We start from the raw sequence: 22,163 nt of genomic DNA, 5'->3' as shown, positions 1-22,163 counted from the left end.
GCCAAGCTAATAGAGATATACCCCAATAAATTGTACACACTTAAAAATATTTTGCATCTTCAAAGTGGTAGGCATGTTGTGTACATCAAATGATACAAACCGCCCCAAAATATATTTTAATTCCAGGTTGTAAGGCAACAAAATAGGAAAAAGGCCAAGGAGGTGAATACTTTAGCAAGCCACTGTAACTCTTTATCCAAACGTTTTTCCATCAGCAGACTATGATCATGTCAAAAGCCGCACTGAAGTCTAACAAAACAGCTCCCACAATCTTATCAATTTCTCTCAGCCAATCGTCAGTCATTTGTGTTAATTGAATGTCCTTCCCTATAAACGTGAGGAGTCTGTCAAGTTGTTTACTGTAAAATAGTATTCTATCTGGTCAAACACAATGGTGTTGGTTGGCTATTTGAGCCAGTAAATTGGGCTTTAGTATTCTTGGGTAGGGGAATTACTTTTGCTTCTCTCCAGGCCTGAGGTTACACACTTTCTAGTAGGTTTAGAATGAAGGTGTGGCAATATCATCCGCTATTATCTTCAGTAATTTTCCATCCAAGTTATCAGACCCCGGTGGCATGTCATTTTTGATAGAAAAAACACATTTCACCTCTTTCACACTCCACTTTACAGATTTTTAAATGACAGTGCTTATCTTTCATAAGTTGATCAGTTATACTTGGATATGTAGTGTCAGTGTTTTGATGCTGACATGTCATGCCTAAGTTTGTTGATCTTGCCAAAGAAAAAAAACATTAAAGTAATTGGCAATATCAGAGGGTTTTGTGATGAATGAGCCATCTAATTCAATGAATGATGGAGCTGAGTTTGCCTTTTTGCCCAAAATGTAATTTAAGGTGCTCCAATGCTTTTTACTATCGTTATTTTTATAATTTATCTTTGTTTGATAGTATGGTTTATTTTTATTGTTTTGTCACACGATTTCTCAAGTTGCAGTACGTTTGCCAATCGGTTGTGAAGCCAGGCATACATTGCATTCTGAAAGTATTCAGACTCCTTGAACTTTTCCACATTTTGTTACATTACAGCTTTATTCTAAAATTGATTAGATAAAACATTTTCCTCAATCTACACACAATACCCCATAATGACAAACTGAAAACAAGTTTTTAGACATTTTTGCAAATGTAATAAAATAAAAAAAACGATACCTTTATTTGCATAAGTATTCAGACCCTTTGCTATGAGACTTGAAATTGAGCTCAGGTGCATCATGTTTCCATTGATCATCCTTGAGATGTTTCTACAACTTGATTTACCTGTGGTAAATTAAATTGATTGGAAAGGCACACACCTGTCTATATAAGGTCCCACAGTTGACTGTGCATGTAAGAGCAAAAACCAAGCCATGATGTCGAAGGAATTGACACAATCCGAGTCAGGATTGTGTCGAGGCACAGATCTAGGGAAGGGTACCAAAACATTTCTGTAACATTAAAGGTCCCCAAGAACACAGTTGCCTCCATCATTCTTAAATGGAAGAGGTTTGGAACCACCAAGACTCTTCCTAGAGCTGGCCGCCCGGCCTAAACTGAGCAATCGGGGGAGTAGGGCCTTGTTCAGGGAGGTGACCAAGAACCCGATGATGACTGACAAAGCTCCAGAGTTCCTCTGTGGAGATGGGCAAACATTCCAGAAGGACAACCATCTCTTCAGCACTCCACCCATCAGGCCTTTATGGTGGAGTGGCCAGACAGAAAGCCTCTCCTCAGTAAAAGGCACATGACAGCCCGCTGGAGTTTGCCAAAAGGCACCTAAAGGACTTCCAGACCATGAGAAACAAGATGATCTGGTCTGATAAAACCAAGATAGAACTCTTTGGTCTGAATGCCAAGCGTCACGTCTGGAGGAAACCTACACCATCCCTACGGAGAAGTGTGGTGGTGGCAGCATCATGCTGTGGGGATGTTTTTCAGCGGCAGGGACTGGGAGACTAGTCAGGATCGAGATAAAGATGAACAGAGCAAAGTACAGAGAGATCCTTGATGAAACGACGACCCTAAGGATAACGACCCTAAGCACACAGCCAAGACAACGCAGGAGTGGCTTTGGGACAGGTGTTGGAATGTCCTAGAGTGGCCCAGCCAGAGTCCGGACTTCAACCCTATCTAACATCTCTGGAGAGACCTGAAAATAGCTGTGCAGTGACACTCCCCATCCAACCTGACAGAGCTTGAGAGGATCTGCAGAGAAGAATGGGAGAAACTCCCCAAATGCAGATGTGCCAAGCTTGGAGCATCATACCCAAGAGGCACAAGGCTGTAATCACTGCCAAAGTTGCTTCAACAAAGTACTGAATAAAGGGTCTGAATACTTATGTAAATGTGATAAATATTTTTTTTAAATGTGTAAATATTTCTAAACCTGTTTTTGCTTTATCATTCTGGTTTTTGTGTGTTTATTGAAGAGGAGGAAAAAACTATTGAATCCATTTTAGAATAAGGCTGTAACGTAACAATGTGGAGAAATTCAAGAGGTCTGAATACTTTCCCAATGGCCTGTATTTGCAATTATTTTTGCCTCATCTCTCTCAAGCATACAATTTTTCAATTTCTCATCAAGCCACGGGGATTTAAGTTTTCACTGTCATTTTCATAATGGGTGCATGCTTATTTGTAAATGGAATAAGCAAATTAAAAAATGTGTCAAATGCAGGGTCTGGTTGCTCATTACAGACCACAGGCCAACATATTCTTTACATCAACAACATAGGAATCACTACAAAACTTATCGTATGACCTCTTGTACACTATACTAGGCCCAGCCTTTGTAACTTTAGATTTCCTAGATATGGCTACTATATTGTGGTCACTACATCCGATTGATTTGGATACTGTTTCAAAGCAATTTTCTGCAGCATTAGTAAAGATGTGATCAATACATGATGATTTCATTCCTGTGCTGTTTGTAACTACCCTGGTAGGTTGACTGATAACCTGAACCAGATTGCAGACATTGGTTACAGTTTGAAGCTTTTTCTTGAGTGGGCAGCTTGATGAAAGCCAGTCAATATTTAAATCACCCAGAAAATATACCTTACTGTTTATCACATACTTTATCAAGCATTTCACACGTTATGCAGATACTGACTGTTAGCACTTGGTGGTCTATAGCAGCTTCCTACAAGACTAAGAAGTGACTGACCATCATGTCTCTGGAGAAGTGTCACAGGAGATGAACCAACGTTTTACAATGCAATGGTTTGTTTTCGTTGTTTTTCGCCGTAGTTGTTTTGCCATTGGAAGTCCGATTTAAAAGTACACAGTAAGGCTTCGGTAAATTAATTTATCGTGTTTTTGTTATCAAATCTAAATATTTGTTCAAGATTATAAACCATTTGGAGGGCTGATGTTTCGGGTGGTGTCATGCTGCTGCTGGATGGAAATGGACTGTTGGTCTGAAGCGTTGTCTGTCCTATTTCGTGACTTTAATTAACTGCCCTGATCTAATACGTATGCTTTTCGAATACAGACTCCTTTAAACTCCCTTTAATATAATGATTGATCTGTACATTGTGTTTGGATGGTTTCCAATTTGCCGCCCAACTCCTAATCTCACCATTCAAATCATGTCAGTGCCGTATTTGAATTTACCAACATTTGAATGGTAAAAATAAGCAAGTTCCACAAAGCCGACACGGTTTCAAAATCTGTTTAGTTAACAGGTACAGGGAAAGGAACAACCGTACCCGGGTGGCAACATTTTGTCTGTATTGAAGCAATCTTTATTCTTAATCTTTTACAGAAATTGCATGCTGAAAGATACAAATCTGAGCAAATCGTTTCTAATTGAAAGTAATACAATTATCTTTATCCTGAATAAAAACTTTGACAGACATAATTCAAGTTTAGTAGATTTTCTTTTAGCAAATGCATTTTATGACCTTGTGCTAATATTATAATTGTGGTAGTTTATTTTTTAATTTTGGTTTTAGACGAGTTTAGTTATTTTTCCTCCCTGTATTCTATAGGGGCGAGACCATTTTACGTCATTGCTTCGCTCTATCAGCACCTCGTGAACGCGAGTCCGTCGGAACACAAGGCTTCGGTTGGGGAGACAACTCGAAAGAGGGTTGTGCTTGTTTGGGATTGTTTCTAGCTGTTCGTCAAAGAACAATTCATACGGGAGTGCTACAGGTAAGGGATTGGTTGAAGAGGCTTGAACCCGGCTATCTCACGTTTGCTTTATACTGACCCTGTCAGTCAAGGCAGGGAGCCCATAACCCACGGAGAAACAGTTACTAAGCGCCAATTTAGCTCATGTAACGCTAGCTAGCTGCTAGTATATACCGCGTTTAGCCAGCCACAACCTGGCTGGGCCTTAAGTCTAGATACTGATCTCACATTTTTAACATGGTTTGACTTGGAGATTATATTTTAAATAAAATATCACAAGCGATCCTAACCGCTAGTTTTCAAGACATGTCATTCAGGGGCGACATTGTGGTACGAGTCGACGTTACGGACCTGTGGAATTCCCTCGACGTTAGCTAGCTTTCCTATACGAGCAACAAGACTTTGTCAGTGTGCTATGTTTCTGTGGTTTAGGAAAGCTCAAATATTATGAACCATATGGCTACTGGCTAGGTAAGTCCGCCACATCGACCAGTTAGTGTTTTAACACATTTGGATGGTTTGAACTAGACATGAGTTTGTTAACCCAATCGAGTTTTCTTTAAGTTAGTTTTATACAGTAGCTCCATTCGCAGCTACTGTCACGATATCCAGATGTGCCACCTCATCGACCACACTGTAAACATCAACGGAATGCAATGCGTCAGTAGGAATCTCCCAGGGAACCTTTCGACTGGTCAATCATAAATATGTGCACCTTTGCCTGTCCCATGAAGAACACGGCAAACTCAACAAACCCTATGTCTGTCAGTTTGCTCGCTAACTTCAAGAAAAGTATATTTAGTAATTGGTTCTGCTAGCTACCTTTCATAAGTGGTTGTCTCTTGCCAAATATCCTAACATTGTAGTGACTGAATTCACTTTATAGTTTGTACCTAACCTCAGGTCAAGGTAATCTATTCTGTGATTTAGCTATGTGTAAACTGTGACCTGGAGTTGGTTTCAATGCTTTTGACACTGCTCATGCTCAATAGAAATTATTCAGTAGTGATTAAACAATAAACCTGTTGGGATAACATTTGATCATGAACAATCAGCATCATTTTTGGCCTCCTATAATTGATACATTTCAGCAAAACAGAACTTCGGGCTTGGGTGTCTGCACCCTTTTTATGCACAGATCAAACTCCACTAACAAGACGTTTTGCTTCGCCCTCTAAAGGAAGCAGGGGCACCAAGGATGATTTAACCTACCATTGTCCTGTGCCAGGCCCTGCTCTGATGGCTCATTTGAATTGCTAGAGTAAGATGTGTAACAGAAAAAGTGGGCAAATAAGAAATTATTATTGAATGATATCAAGGACATTGCGTCTGGTGTTCGACAACCATCTCCACTGATTTACAGCAAACCCATACCATCAAACACAACAAACCACTACACAAGCTTCCAGACACTACAAACAGTTAGCCTATAGTTAATCTTTTGATGATGAATCCGAATTGAGGCTATCCTAAACTGAGTTGTGTGGCTGTTAATGTGTTGATGTGTATGAAGTTTCCGTTAGCAAATTGTCCATTCTCTGAAGGTCAGTTGTCACTTCTATACCTGCTCTCTCTCTCAAAAAATACAAATATTTGTTAGGACAAGTAGGCTAGACAACAAAGCTTGTGTTTTAATGTCTTAAAGTTTAGGCTATTTTCTCCTTGCTAAGTTTTTAGGCTATTTTCTCCTTGCTACGTTTTTCAAGTAAATTCAGTGTTGGAGATGAAATGAAACTGTAATGATTATTTCACAAATCTTTGTCAACCAAGCAATTAAACTTTGACGTTTTGGGGGGGCATTAGGCATAACTCAACTCAAGCTCTAGGAGACAAGTGCTGAACAAGGCTGCTTGTGTTCGTGTTGGACAATCCGATGCTATGAGTGGGGAGGTATTGGAGGCGGAAAGACCCTGGCTTTTTGTTGCACTGCCTGCTACTAGTGCTAGGGGGACTTTATAATGACCCCAGCAGATGTTTTCTCCAAAGAGAAGAACTGGAGCATGTCTTTAGTGCACTTAATATGTGAGGGGGCAGCGGGAGTGTTTGTTTTGAATGTGTGATGTGATCACACTTTCTGCAGATGTAGTGTACAAATACTGGTAAGTGATGAGGGAGACTTGAGTGCTGCCAAACAGGGGTATAGAATACCTTTAGGAAAATTGCCAAGACAACCAGTGAGAGTGCAGAGGGCACACAGCTCAGCTCCTGTCATTTTTTGTGATTAAAGCCACTTGCCAGGGCAGGCTCTAAAAGAGATGTGGTGCCAATACTTTTCTATAGGCTAAACCTGCCCACTGGTTGGTACACAAGTTGAGACGAGTAAAGTGATATTGAGGAGATGTCTTTTAGACCAAGAGCCTTCAGTCCCATGCTGGGAGGGCTGAGTGTCCCAGCATGTCCCTGAATCTCGTTTGCAGCATGCCATTGTTAACCACTCAGCATTTTTTCTGCACCTTGATTTCCCACAGCTTCATGTTTGTTAAATATTAGGGTTAGGGATGCACAATATATCGGGGAACATATCAGAATTGGTCGATATTAGCTAAAAATGCCAAGATCGGTATCAAATTTTATTAGTCACATGCACCGACTACAACACCTTACAGTGAAATGCTTACTTAGGAGCCCATAACCAACAATACAGTTTAAAAAAAAATCTGAATAAGAAATAAAAGTAAACAAGTAATTAAAGAGCAGCAGTAAAATAACAATAGCGAGACTAAATACCTGTACAGTTGAGGTAATATGTGCATGAAGGTAGAGTTATTAAAGTGACTATGCATAGATTATAACAACAAAGTAGCAGCGGTGTAAAAGAGGGGGGCAATGCAATAGGCTGGGTAGCCATTTGATTAGGTGTTCAGGAGTCTTATGGCTTGGGAGTAGAAGCTGTTTAGAAGCCTCTTGGACCTAAACTTGGCGCTCTGGTACCGCTTCCCATGCGGTAGCAGAGAACAGTCTATGACTAGAGTGGCTGGAGTCTTTGACAATTTTTAGGGCCTTCCTCTGACACCGCCTGGTATAGCGGTCCTGGATGGCAGGATGCTTGGCCCCAGTGATGTACTGGGCCGTTCGCACTAGAGGTCGACCGATAAATCGGAATGGCCGATTTTAATTAGGGCCGATTTCAAGTTTTCATAACAATCGGAAATCAGTATTTTTGGGCGCCGATTTTGCCGATTTATTTTATATACTTTTATTTAACTAAGCAAGTCAGTTAAGAACACATTCTTATTTTCAATGACGGCCTAGGAACGGTGTGTTAACTGCCTTGTTCAGAGGCAGAACGACAGATTTTCACCTTGTCAGCTCGGGGGATCCAATCTTACGTAATTATGACATAACATTGAAGGTTGTGCAATGTAACAAGAATATTTAGATAAAATACCGAACGGTTCCGTATTTCACTGAAATGATAAACATTTTGTTTTCGAAATGATAGTTTCCGGATTCGACCATATTAATGACCAAAAGCTCGTATTTCTGTGTGTTATGTTATAATTAAGTCTATGATTTGATACAGCAGTCTGACTGAGCGATGGTAGGCAGCAGCAGGCTCGTAAGCATTCATTCAATCAGCCCGTGTGTTTTGCCAGCAGCTCTTCGCAAGCACAGCGCTGTTCATGACTTCAAGCCTATCAGTCTAATGGCTGGTGTAACCGATGTGAAATGGCTAGCTAGATAGCGGGGTGCGCGCTGATAGCGTTTCAAATGTCACTCGCTCTGAGACTTGGAGTAGTTGTCCCCTTTGCTCTGCATGGGTAACGCTGCTTCGAGTGTGGCTGTTGTCGATGTGTTCCTGGTTCGAGCCCAGGTAGGGGCGAGGAGAGGGACGGAAGCTATACTCTTACACTGGCAATACTATAGTGCCTATAAGAACATCCAATAGTCAAAGGTATATGAAATACAGAGAAATAGTCCTATAAATACTATATTAACTACAACCTAAAACCTCTTACCTTGGAATATTGAAGTCTCATGTTAAAAGGAACCACCAACTTTCATATGTTCTCATGATGTTCTGAGCAAGGAACTCAAACGTTAGCTTTTTTTACATGGCACATATTGCACTTTTACTTCTCCAACACTTTGTTTTTGCATTATTTTAACCAAATTGAACTTGTTTCATTAATTATTTGAGGCTAAATGGATTTTTATTGATGTATTATATTAAGTAAAAATAAGTGTTCATTCAGTATTGTTGTAATTGTCATTATTACAAGTAAATAAATACAAATCGGCTGATTAATCGGTTCCGGCTTTTTTTGGTCCTCCAACAATCGGTATCGGCGTTGAAAAATCATAATCGGTCGACCTCTAGTTCGCACTACCCTCTAGTGCCTTGCGGTCGGAGGCCGATCATTTGCCATACCAGGCAGTGATGCAACTAGTCAGGATGCTCTCGATGGTGCAGCTGTAGAACCTTTTGAGAATCTGAGGACCCATACCAAATCTTGAGAGGGAATAGATTTGGTTGTGCCCTCTTCACAACTGTCTTGGTGTGCTTGGACAATGATAGTTTGTTGGTGATGTGTACACCAAGGAACTTGAAGCTCTCAACCAATAGAGATTGCATCATCTGTGGATCTGTTGGGGATGTATGCAAATTGGAGTGAGTCTAGGGAATTCTGGGGTATCGGTGATGTGAGCCATGACCAGCCTTTCAAAGCACTTCATGGCTACAGACGTGAGTGCAACGGGTCGGTAGTCATTTTGGCAGATAATATTCAATCACATATGATATGGTAACAGGCTATAGTGCATAACACAGAACCTCACACAGGTTACCTTAGTGTTTTTGGGCACAGGCACCATGGTGGTCTGCCTGAAACATGTTGGTATTACAGACTCGGACAGGGAGAGGTTGAAAATGTCAGTGAGTACACTTGCCAGTTGGTCAGCGCATGCTCGCAGTACATGTCCTGGTAATCTGTCTGGACCTGCGGCCTTGTGAACGTTGACCTGTTTAAAGGTCTTACTCGCATCGGCTGTGGAGAGCATGATCAGTCTTCAGGCTCGATGTCTAGTTTAACGCCGATGTGCAAAACCGATGTCAAAGCTGACGTGCATACCTATATAATGTAGGTCGTTGACATAATGACGCCATGTAAAACTTTGCGCTACACGTGCAACACAGCATTTCTAACCAAGCCCACAATGTCTGCTGTGTGGCTCAAGCAGTCAACAAGTTGAGTAGTCATTTGAAAGAGTAAGAATTTCAGCGAGACAACTCAAAGGCGAAATCCATTCATGTCAACATAATGGAATTCATTGCCCTTGACAATCAACCTTTCTCTGTTGTGGGTGATGTTGGCTTTTGCTGACTGGTCGAGCACCGGTACACATGTTGCCCTATCGGAGTTGCACAGTAATAGCGTCACTGCTATTAGCTTCACGACATACTATGGAATGCCGTTTGGGTCTTTGCGTGTCAAAAAAGACACACGTCAAATAACACTTTGGCGTGTTAAATAAGCTCTTAATTTGACATGTCAAATAACAGTTATTATAGAATGTTGTGTGTTCTGAATTTGCACTTGCAAGCCAGGCGCAGCACTACTATCAGCACTGTCAAAGCTGTACAAAAAAGTTTGCAAACACTGGCCACAAACAATGTTTACAATTCTGCGTTGGTAATAAAGCATTATTTGTTTGACCGCAACTTCTGGGGTAGCTAGATTTAGCTTGGTACCTAGCTAGCACCAATACAACCAGCCTGAAAGCAATGATCAGTAGAAACTGCAGTCATTTTCATTTTTCTTAGCAATGATTTAGGAATCCTTGTGAGTAAGTATTAGCAAGGTAGCCACTTGTTGTTCGCCTATTGAAATTGAACTTCTGTTCATGAAAATAAATAGCTAGCTAGCTACTTAACCCTGTTGCCCAAGCTAACGTTATAAACAGCCAGCTAGCTTCGTCTGGCAAGTGACACTGGACCAGACCGCACACCGGGTTATGTGTTGTGAAGCTAGCCACAATAAGGATTAGGCACAATAGTGGAATTTGCGGTTTGCCTTCAAAATATAAGTACCTCTTTGAAAAAGATGCGTAAGGTTACAATTGGTGGAGCCATGCCATATTTAGACTAGATAACGTTAAGGTTGGAATGTGAAACAATGAAATGGGGTATTAGTCTACTTGGTGACACCCACAGAACACAAATGTGAAGAGTTTACACAAATATTAGCGTTGTTGCTCTTATCGCGGGACTGTGACTGTGTGAAATCACCTCCCCAGTCAGCCTATTGTGTGTATTGACATTCATATTGCACTGTACAGCTTTACCAAAGGATTGGGGATCAATGAAATGGAGTATCAGTCTACTCAATACCCAATATATTTTTTCACAACGTCCTCAGTGTGATCAGACTCAAACATCCATGCAGTATTGTTTTTCCTCGGGGATAGTGTTCAATACACATAGATTTACAATGAATGTGGCTCAATTCAATTGTTTCAGAGTCCCGCAATAAGAGCTACGACGCTAATGTTCTGTGTGTGTCACTGAGTGGACTGATACCCCATGTCATTGATCCACAATCAATAGGCAATGCTGTACAGTGAAATAAGTATGCTCCAAACACACATTTAAAGTATAATACATCCAGTGTGATTTCAACAGATTTGTCAAATTAACAAATTGTCTTTTGTTGATTTTATAACATTCCAACCTCGTTTAGCATGATCTATTCAATTATGGCATAATTCTACTATTTGTATTCATTTGCATCACTGTCAATGACATACGTTTATTTTATCCTTATTGTGGCTAGCTTCACATAGATGGGTCCAACCACCATTATTCAAATAAGAAATGTCTTATAAATTAGGGTTATTTTAGATGATGACACCTACATGTGTGACGTGCAGTCATCTTCAGGTCCTGATTGGTCAACAAGCTCACTTGACAGGTCAAATAGTGTTATTTGACTTCAGAGACCCAAACAGCCTGGATTCGAACCAGGGACTGTAGTAACTCCTCTTGCACTGAGATGCAGTGGCTTAGACTGCTGTGTGTGAGTGTTAATTATTTAACTGTACTAGAATGCTTAAAAGGCAAGGATAATATTGGATATCTGTATCGGCCAAAAATGTCATATCGGTGCATCACTAATTAATTTACATTACAGCACGCCACGGATAAAAGTAGCAATAACATGGTAATAGTATTGTAACGATTTATAGTTGCATTGAACATATTAGGCTATTTGCCCTGATATCCCTTCATTCCAGTATAGGCCTAATGATATGCTTGTTCTTTTCTTGGGAGAGAAATTGGTCAGGAATATGCATCCATCGTACACTATCATTTCCATTGAGATACTGATGGGCATAACGGCTTGGGGTGGGGTGAACAAGTATTTGATACACTGCCGATTTGGCAGGTTTTCCTACTTACAAAGCATGTAGAGGTCTGTATTTTTTTTTTTTATCATAGGTACACTTCAACTGTTCTCCACTCGTTACCTGTATAAAAGACACCTGTCCACACACTCAATCAAACAGACTCCAACCTCTCCACAATGGCCAAGACCAGAGAGCTGGACAGATTTCCACCAGTCTAATGTCAATTGCTCATATTTCTTGGCCCAAGCAAGTCTCTTCTTTTTATTGGTGTCCTTTAGTATTGGTTTCTTTGCAGCAAATTGACCATGAAGGCCTGATTTCAGGCAGTCTTCTCTGAACAGTTGATGTTGAGATGTGTCTGTTGAACTCTGAAGCATTTATTTGTGCAGCAATTTCTGAGGCTGGTAACTCAATTGAATTTATCCTCTGCAACAGAGGCAACTCTGGGTCTTCCTTTCCTGTGGCGGTCCTCATGAGAGCCAGTCTCCTCACAATGCTTGAGGGTTTTTGCGACTGCACTTGAAGGAACTTTCCAAGTTCTTGAAATTTTCCGGATTGACTGACCTTCATGTCTTAAAGTAATGATGGACTGTCGTTTCTCTTTACATATTTGAGCTGTTTTTGCCATAATATTGACTTGGTCTTTTACCAAATAGGGCTATCTCCTGTATACCCCCCTACCTTGTCACAACACAACTGATTGGCTCAAACGCATTAAGAAGGAAAGAAATTCAACAAATCAACTTTTAACATGGCACACCTGTTAATTGAAATGCATTCCTTAGTGACTACCTCATGAAGCTGGTTGAGTGTGCAAAGCTGTCCTCACGGCAAAGGATGGCTCCTTTTGAAGAATCTAAAATATATTTAGGCGTTATACTTTTTTGGTTACTAATTCCATATGTGTTATTTCATAGTTTTGATGTCTCCACTATTTTTCTACAATGTAAAAAAAGAAAACATGAATGAGTAGGTGTGTCCAAACTTTTGACTGGTACTATATATTTAGTGTGCTTGCTGAAAGCAAGCCCATTCTAGCGCTCTTACATATTCATTATTCCCCTCACTCTAGCACTTAAGCTATCAACATGAAAACAAATTTTAAACTTGTAGACTGGCTTTCTTGTAGACTGGTTTTTCGCAGGTTGCTTGAGAAAATATTTTTTATACTATTAACTTTTGTTCTACAACCATATTTGCATAAATTTCAGTGGCCATAGACTTGAATGGTAACATTTTAAAAGTTCTAGATGCTACTTCTTGAACCGTGTAAGCTATCAACTCCAATGTTGAAATGTGCAGACTGACTCAACTTCGATGTCTTGCATACAGCTTGTTGATACTATCTATACTTTTTGAACTATAACAATTTTAAATGTGCATAAATAACATGGGTTTGAATGAGAACCATAGGAATACAGTGGTAGCTATTGGAAATGGTCCTGCTCCTCAGCCAATTAAGCTACAAGACCATCTTTAAAACATTGAAGCTATCCTAACTTCAAATGATCTGAAACCTTTAAAATATACTCAATTTGAATTTGTGTAAATTGGCATAATGCCAACCACAAAAACAGTGGTAGACCATTTTAAATGCTACTGATCTTTTACCACCTCAGCTGCAAACATTAAAACTATAATTTTCAAAGGTCTATAAAAGTCAAACTATTGACATTTGCATAAATTAGCATCAAAAACTAACCCACCAACAGTAATAGTAAATATTGAACCATTCAAGCTGGAAACCAAACCAATTTCGGGAATTGTTTTATTTCTAGTTTGATCTTGTCCTTGGATTTAAAATGTCCTCTCGAATGTTATTTTCACCTTCAAATAGCCTAATTCTTTAATCTTCCACAACCAAAGTCTGGAGTACCAAGTGGTTAAACACTTTTTTCAACGTTTATGCCCTTAGACAAATCAACTCTCCTATTTTCTAACTGCTTCCAACTAGCTGAGAGTGAATTACTTTATTTGCCCTTAATGAAAGGAATGGGGAAAAGGAAGGGGAAGTCTGAGAGGGAAGTGTAGGATACAATACATTGCAAATTGGAGATGTCATTTAGTGAGGCTTTTTGCACAACTGATGTCAGCAAAAGTATATTGCACAGTGAAGAATGAAAGGCCTTCTCCCTGCGTTCAGAGAGCTATACAGTCTGTCTGAGCGATGCTTTCCTACTCTGCATGGCTTAGCTAAGCCAGACATGCTGTGGATAAGCTGCTGCCACAAGTAATCATACATGGAAGTCGATTATCTCCATGTTTTGGGCCCTCAAATCGGTTTCAGAACTAAATCTGTTTTACAGAACACATCCTCAACCAGTCAAATTAAAGTTGTATTTGTCACATGCGTTGAATACAACAGGTGTAGACTTTACTGTAATGCTTATTTACGAGCTCTTTCCCAACAATGCAGAGCTTTAAAGTAAGAGAAATTTGCTAAATAAAAAAAGGAAATTGTAACACAATTAATTATAGCTAGGCAGTCCCCACCCATTTCATGTATCCCAACAGAGCAGCAAGGTTATTTCCTTTTACAGTGCGCGCTTCGTTAAACTATATAGCAATAATATTGAAGGATGGCAGCAAGCTATCGGATTTTATGTCTTCTAAATTTACAGCATGCACTGGTGGAACTGTAATGTTGAGTTCACAGTGCAAATGAGTCATTAGTGCTTTACATTTTGTAGGTGGCATGAACCCAGAGCCATAGGAAACATGTAATTAGACACAAATAATTAATGTCTGCACACTACAGGAAGTGGGTCCAACAATTGCTAAAGAAAATGATCCTGGTCTGAAAGTAAGTTTGTTAAATTGAAACAAATCAAATTACATTCAAATAATAGGGATGTTACTCGGTTAGCTGCTGAAAATACATATGTCTGGTCATGCTTATCGGTCTATTGGTAATTTGCATTATTTTGTGGAATTAAAAACAAGCTATTTTTATTTCTCAATATCAATTCGTAATTAAAGCGCACCTCCCATTCGCCTTTCGGGTGTACAGGCCATAGCCTGCCTACCTTTTGACTCAGCGAGTCACACACCACTTTGCAATGTGAACTTGAGGCAGTAGAATTGAAACCGGAAAGTTTACTTTCCTTCCAAATAATGAGGCATGTCTTACCTTTCTTCAAAGTAGCCTTGCAAAAATCCATCCGTAGAAATGTGGAGGCAATTTATTCTCTAAAGACTTCCTCATGCCATTAACCAGCATTTCTCCCCTGTTCTAGTGTTTTTCATATCAACTCTCTTTTGTTGTCCAGAAGCCAAAGGCACAATCCTAGTCATATTAGCAATCCATCATAGTTGTTGCTATTAGATTCCCCCTCTTTCTAAATGTCTAATGGAAATGTTCATCTCTATCACAACCGCTCGCGTTAGGTTTAGAACTGTGTTTTCCACAAATTGCATTTTGGCAAATGTTTGAAAATGATGTTTTATCTGCTTCATTACAGGAGTGTTTAATAATTTTGAACTGTAATGTGATAGGTTTGCTATTGCTACACGTTTCCCTTAAGCTCTTAATGAGAAATGTCCGGTCCTTGTATGCATGCATAGTATAAGAGAGGAAGAGACAAAAGCGAATGGTTTCACTCTCGCCAAAATCTGTCCAAAATAAGCCCAATATGTTTCTATGGGTTTATTTTGGGCCTAGTCTCGTCACCTGCCTTCCCGCCTTGGGCCGACTCCCATTTGTTAGGGCAGAAACAAAAGCATCTCATTCTTATATACAGATCTCTAATAGTATTTTCTGTTGGTCTCCTCATTCTACTGTTTGGAAACAATTTAATCGTTTGTTGACCTGTTAATGAGGGTCAGTTAGTCGTTTCCATCTCTAAAATTTCCATCTCTAAAGTGGATGGGAATTATTTTTAGGAAAATGCCCTGACTAGTAACATAGTTTAAGATGTTGGTATGGTAACTTCCCCAAAATACCATGTCATTTTGAACATTCATCACTGTAGTAGGCTAGCCTACAGCTGTAGTGCAGTGCATGACAGTGATGGGCATTTGGGTTTGTAAGGATAAGTGAATTGCCCAAAACCTGCATTAACAGAACATTGGTGTTTGGCTGTCTTCCTGAATAGAGATTAAAGTGAGAGTCTGGAGCAAAGGATTAGCTTTACTAGTGGGAAACATCTCCATCTGCATAATTGGATCATTTTCAGCTGACTACACCAGTGCTAAACTGAAAGCTGTCCATAGTTTATAATTATAGATGTAAGGCTCTGGTTTCAAGTCTAGAAATTGCTGGTCTATTTGGGAAAGCCCGCTCTCTTCCCCAAGTTGACTTTAGCCTTTCTCTAAACAATGCCATGGAATCAACAGATGACGTTTGTGATGCAATGGAGGAGTCATAGTCCTATTTGTTTGTGGGGTTGTTTTTGTTTAAGTCAGCTTTGGAAATATAGTTCTGGACATTTGTTGTAATCGGCCATCTTCTATTTTTTTATAGAGTACACCATTAGTGAGGAGTTAATTTTTATAGCAAATAGAATAGGCATGTCAATGGATACCCTCTACTCTGTATCCTCTGATGATTCACTGCCATGAAGATATCAATAATTTCTGTGCTTTTTCCACGAGGGCTTTTGGTTGTGGTCCTGACCTCAGGGCACTAATGGGTGTCATTCAGCCACAGAGGGGGAAAACTGCGCCATGTAAATTGGGTCAATGCTGCAGATCCACCCTTTATTCTGTGCTGTTGAGAAACCTCTTTTTGCCTTAAGGTAGATGTGCGTTAGAGAGATCTAGTTTGTTTTATTTAACATAGTGCTTAGGGCTTCAGAGGAATGGAAGGTATGTGTCTGTGACTTAGCTGCAAGATCCATTTAGAATTTCTTTAGTTATCAGTTTTCCGTAATCCAGGGCATCTTGATACTGTTAGGTACTCTCACTTAGAGCAGGGAGACCTCTCTGTCAATAGCTGGAATGTAATAATACATTTTCTTTTGCTGGCAGTGTAGTGGCAGTGTAGTGAGGGGACTGGACGTAATGAAGTTGAACTGGCCTATTCCATTGCAGATGTTACTTCACCCCTGCCTAAACAGTAGGCCAGATGTAAAACCTGAAGCTGTTCAACTTTCAGAACATTCCTCTATACAGTATTGCATAACCCAGGCCCTGCATGTCGCCAGGCACTCTCATTTGTTGACTTCTGTAATCGAAAAAGCCTTGGTTTCATGCATGTTAACATCAGAAGCCTCCTCCCTAAGTTTGTTTTACTCACTGCTTTAGCACACTCCGCCAACCCTGATGTCCTTGCCGTGTCTGAATCCTGGCTTAGGCAGGCCACCAACAATTCTGACATTTCCATACACAACTACAACATTTTCCCTCAAGATGAAACTGCCAAAGGGGGAGGAGTTGCAATCTACTGCTGAGATGTCCTGCAAAGTTCTGTCAGACTTTCCAGGTCTATGCCCAAACAGTTAGAACTTCTCATTTTAAAAATGAATCTCTCCAGAAATAAGTCTCTCACTGTTGCCGCCTGTTATTGACCCCCCTGTTATAGACCCCCCTCAGCTCCCAGCTGTGCCCTGGACACCATATGTTAATTAATTGGCCATCATCTATCTTCAGGGTTCGTTCTGTTAAGTGACCTAAACTGGGATATGCTTAACACCCCGGCAGTCCTACAATCTAAGCTAGATGCCCTCAATCTCACACAAATCATAAAGAAACCCAGCAGGTACAACCCTAAATCTGTAAACATGGGCACCCTCATAGATATTATCCTGACCTACTTGCCCTCCAAATACTCTGCGGTTTTCAATCAGGATCTCAGTGATCATTGCCTGCATCCGCTATGGGTCCGCGGTCAAACGACCACCCCTCATCAGTGTCAAACGCTCCCTGAAACACTTCTGCGAGCAGGCCTTTCGAATCGACCTTGCCCGGGTATCCTGGAAGGATATTGACCTCATTCCGTCAGTAGAGGATGCCTTGTCGTAATTTCCTCACCATCTTAAATAAGCATGCCCCTTTCAAAAAATGTAGAACTAAGAACACTCCAGACCTGACTGCCCTTGACCAGCACAAAAGCATCCTGTTGCGGACTGCAATAGCATTGAATAGTCCAAGTGATATGTCAGGAACCAATACACGCAGTCAGTCAGGAAAGCAAAGGCTAGCTTTTTCAAACAGAAATTTGCATCCTGTAGCTCTAACTCCAAAAAGATTTGGGACACTGTAAAGTACATGGCGAACAAGAGCACCTCCTCCCAGCTGCCCACTGCACTGAGGCTAGGTAACACGGTCACCACCAATAAATCCATGATAATTGAGATCTACGGCTGGCCATGCTTTCCTCCTGGCTACCGCAACCCCGGCCAACAGCTCTGCCCCCCCCCCCCCCGCAGCTACCTGACCGAGCCTCCCCAGCTTCTCCTTCATCCAAATCCAGATAGCAGATGTTCTGAAAGGGCTGCAAAACCTGGACCTGTACAAATCAGCTGGGCTAGACAATCTGGACCCCCACTTTCTAATACTATCTGCTGCCATTGTTGCAACCCCTATTACCAGTCTGTTCAGCCTCTTTCGTATTGTCTGAGATCCCTAAAGATTGGAAAGCTGCCGCGGTCATCCCCCTCTTCATAGGGGATGACACTCTAGACCCAAAGACCTATATCCATCCTGCCCTGCCTTTCTAAAGTCTTCGAACGCCAAGTTAATAAACAGATCACTGACCATTTCGAATCCCACCGTACCTTCTCCGCTGTGCAATCCTGTTTCCAAGCTGGCTGCACATCAGCCACGCTCAAGGTCCTAAACGATATCATAACCGCCATCGATAAAAGACAGTACCGTGCACCCGTCTTCATCGAACTGGCCAAGGCTTTCGACTCTGTCAATCACCGTATTCTTATCGGCAGACTCAATAGCCTTGGTTTCTCAAATGACTGCCTCGCCTGGTTCACCAACTACTTTAAGAGCTCAGTGTGTCAAATCGGAGGGCCTGTTGTTCAGACCTCTGTCAGTCTCTATGGGGGTAGCACAGGGTTCAATTCTCGGGCCGACTCTTTTCTCTGTATATATCAATGATGTCGCTCTTGCTGCAGGTGATTCCCTGATCCACCTCTACGCAGACACCTTTCTGTATACATCTGGCCCTTCTTTGGACACTGTGTTAACTAACCTCCAAATGAGCTTCAATGCCATGCAACGCTCCTTCCGTGGCCTCCAACTGCTCTTAAATGCTAGTAAAACCAAATGCATGCTTTTCAACCGTTCGCTGCCAGCGCCCGCCCGACTAGCATCACTACTGGAGGTCGACCGATTAATCGGAATGGCCGATTTAATTAGGGCCGATTTCAAGTTTTCATAACAACCGGAAAACGGTATTTTTTTGGCGCCGATTTTGACGTTTTTTATTTTTTATTTAACTAAGCAATTCAGTTAAGAACACATTCTTATTTTCAATGAATGCTTAGGAACGGTGGGTTAACTGCCTTGTTCAGGGGCAGAATAACAGATTTTCACCTAGTCAGCTCGGGGGATCCAATCTTGCTAACTTACAGTTAACTAATCCAACGCTATAACCACCTGCCTCTTGCTGCACTCCACAAGGAGACTGACTGCCTGTTACGCGAATGCAGTAGAAGCCAAGGTAAATTGCTAGCTAGCATTAAACTTATCTTATAAAAAACAATCAATCAATCATAATCACTAGTTATAACTACACATGCTTGATGATATTACTAGTTTATCTAGTGTGTCCTGCGTTGCATATAATCGATGCAACGGTGGGGGATGATTTAACAAAAGCGCATTTGCGAAAAAAGCACAATCGTTGGACGACTGTACCTAACCATGAACACCAATGCCTTTTTTAAAATCAATACACAGAAGTATATATTTTTAAACCTGCATATTTAGCTAAAAGAAATCCAGGTTAGCAGGCAATATTAACCAGGTAGAATTGTGTCTCTTCTCTTGCGTTCATTGCACGCAACAGTTGTCCTTGTCTCATCGCTCACCAGCGACTCCTGTGGGGGGCCGGGTGCAGTGCGCGCTAACCAAGGTTGCCAGGTGCACGGTGTTTCCTCCGACACATTGGTGCGGCTGGCTTCCGGGTTGGATGCGCGCTGTGTTAAGAAGCAGTGCGGCTTGGTTGGGTTGTGTATCGGAGGACGCATGACTTTCAACCTTCGTCTCTCCCGAGCCCATACGGGAGTTGTAGCGATGAGACAAGATAGTATCTACTACAACAATTGGATACCACGAAATTGGGGAGAAAAAGGGGTAAAAATTCAACAACAAAAAAACAAAAAAAAGCCTGGCTCATTGCAAACAATTATATTTTTTGTTTTTTTGTTGTTGAATTTTTACCCCTTTTTCCCCCCAATTTCGTGGTATCCAATTGTTGTAGTAGCTACTATCTTGTCTCATCGCTACAACTCCCGTATGGGCTCGGGAGAGACGAAGGTTGAAAGTCATGCGGTTGTGCAATGTAACAAGAATATTTAGATAAAATAGCGAACGGTTCCGTATTTCACTGAAATGATAAACGTTTTGTTTTCGAAATGATAGTTTCCGGATTCGACCATATTAATGACCAAAGGCTCTTATTTCTGTGTGTTATGTTATAATTAAGTCTATATGATTTGATAGAGCAGTCTGACTGAGCGATGGTAGGCAGCAGCAGGCTCGTAAGCATTCATTCAATCAGCACTTTCGTGTGTTTTGCCAGCAGCTCTTCGCAAGCACAGCGCTGTTTATGACTTCAAGCCTATCAGCCTAATGGCTGGTGTAACCGATGTGAAATAGCTAGCTAGTTAGCGGGGTGTGCGCTAAAAGCGTTTCAAACGTCACTCACTCTGAGACTTGAAGTAGCTATTCCCCTTGCTCTGCAAGAGCCGCGGCTTATTTGGAGTGATGGGTAACGCTGCTTCGAGTGGGGCTGTTGTCGATGTGTTCCTGGTTCGAGCCCAGGTAGGGGCAAGGAGAGGGACAGAAGCTATACTGTTACACTGGCAATACTTTAGTGCCTATAGGAACATCCAATAGTCAAAGGTATATGAAATACATGACCTATTTATTGCCTACCTTCTCATGCCATTTGCACACACTGTATATACTCTTTTTTTCCCCCTATAGTGTTATTGACTGTACGCTTGCTTATTCCATATGTAACTCTGTGTTGTTTGTGTCGCACTGCTTTGCTTTATCTTGGCCAGGTCACAGTTGTAAATGATAACTTGTTCTCAACTAGCCTACCTGGTTAAATAAAGGTGAAATAAATCAAATATGGAAAAAAAATTGGTGGTGTTGCCATAGCAACAGTGGTTGACCTCCAGGGGGTAAGGTGGTAACTTGATGTGAAGGCCTTGCTGTGCACCTGCTGCTCTGGGCTCTCTCAACCACATGCATTATTTCAACACTTGGGAGTCCCTAACATGCTGCAAGTCAGAGCAAAGACTGTCAATAAAAGTGTCTACCTACATTGCTAGCTAACAGTAGAACACATATGTTGCCACTCCTTGGCCTAAGGCTTCCTTAGTTACATTTATTAATGCTATTTCTCAAACATTAATATTAACAGGTAGCCTTATTGAGAAGTCTTTGAAGGACAACACAAATGTTGCCGGATTATGCCAAGGCCACCATTTTGTCAGTCTGGTAATAACAGGTAGGCTAGACCCTTGTGGCATATTTAGCTATTAGCTAATCTAGTCGTCTGGCCTTTTGGAGTGCTGCTAAACACTTTAATCATTTTCTGTTTGTTTACTAATCCCTCCCTCTACCTAGAGTTTGTAGCTTCACACGAGCTGGCTCTACGGTTTATGGTGAAGAGGGAGTGCCCAAGACTCTCTTGACTTGTGTTTGATGGGTACGGAGCTATTGGCTAGGCCTGATTGATTGGTAAACCCTGGCAAACACACAACTTGCGATGAGAATGTGAGGTAATATTTATTTTTAACCTTTATTTAACTAGGCAAGTCAGGTAAGAACTAATTCTTATTTACAATGACTGCTTAAGAACAGTGGGTTCACTGCCTTGTTCAGGGGCAAAACGACAGATGTCAGCTCGGGGATTCGATCTAGCAACCTTTCGGTTACTGGCCCAACACTCTAACCACTAGGCTACCTGCCGCCCCGAATTTAGAAACATGTCATTGGAGTGTTATTAAATCCATGTAATGGGCCCATTTTAGAAGTCCTTATTAAAGCAGGGAGGGTAGAATCACATGTTATTGAGCAAAACAAAATGAGTGTACTCTGACATGCAAAAAGAGTGTACTTCCAGTCTTCATGTCTGGGGTTGAAATGTGTTTATGTGCAGGTCTTTCGTTAAGAATTCCCTGCCTGTGTTTCTGAATGGTACTAGGTTCGTTGATATCGAAGACTGATCGACTTTGCGTGTGTGAGGGAGAGAAATGGAAAGCGAGAGTTTGTTTCTGTATGGTGGTGACAAATACATGCGCACACAGAGACACTTGAATGTGGCCTGGCTTGTGACAGAGTATTTTTAGTATTGGACTCACTGTGACGAGTCAATCGGGGGAGCACTGCTTGTTGTCATAAGAACACAAGATCATTTGAATGTCAAGGGCAGGCTATTCAGCCCATCTATGCTCACCATTAATCCGTTGTAAACAATAAGCCTTGTCAGTGCCACCCATGATGTTCAGGTGGAACCAATTATACCAAGTGAACAAATCAATATAAGACACC

At 41.1% G+C, this 22,163-nt stretch overlaps 1 protein-coding gene across 2 annotated transcripts in view; it reads left to right on the top strand.

Annotated features, from left to right (window-relative positions):
- The first annotated feature begins 4,024 nt into the window (after positions 1-4,024).
- LOC139390095 (CAP-GLY domain containing linker protein 1a) overlaps positions 4,025-22,163 on the top strand; it is a 60,006-nt gene continuing 41,867 nt past the window's right edge. For both annotated transcript variants that reach the window (XM_071137241.1, XM_071137239.1), the window contains exon 1: positions 4,025-4,154. The gene's annotated coding sequence lies outside the window, so the exon portion shown is untranslated. The remainder of the gene's footprint in view (positions 4,155-22,163) is intronic.

This window comes from Oncorhynchus clarkii, chromosome 30 (genome assembly GCF_045791955.1).
Source record: "Oncorhynchus clarkii lewisi isolate Uvic-CL-2024 chromosome 30, UVic_Ocla_1.0, whole genome shotgun sequence".
NCBI classification, from domain to species: Eukaryota; Metazoa; Chordata; class Actinopteri; order Salmoniformes; family Salmonidae; genus Oncorhynchus; species Oncorhynchus clarkii.
Note: the sequence above shows the minus strand (reverse complement) of the source record. Positions and strands in the feature narration are given on the sequence as shown.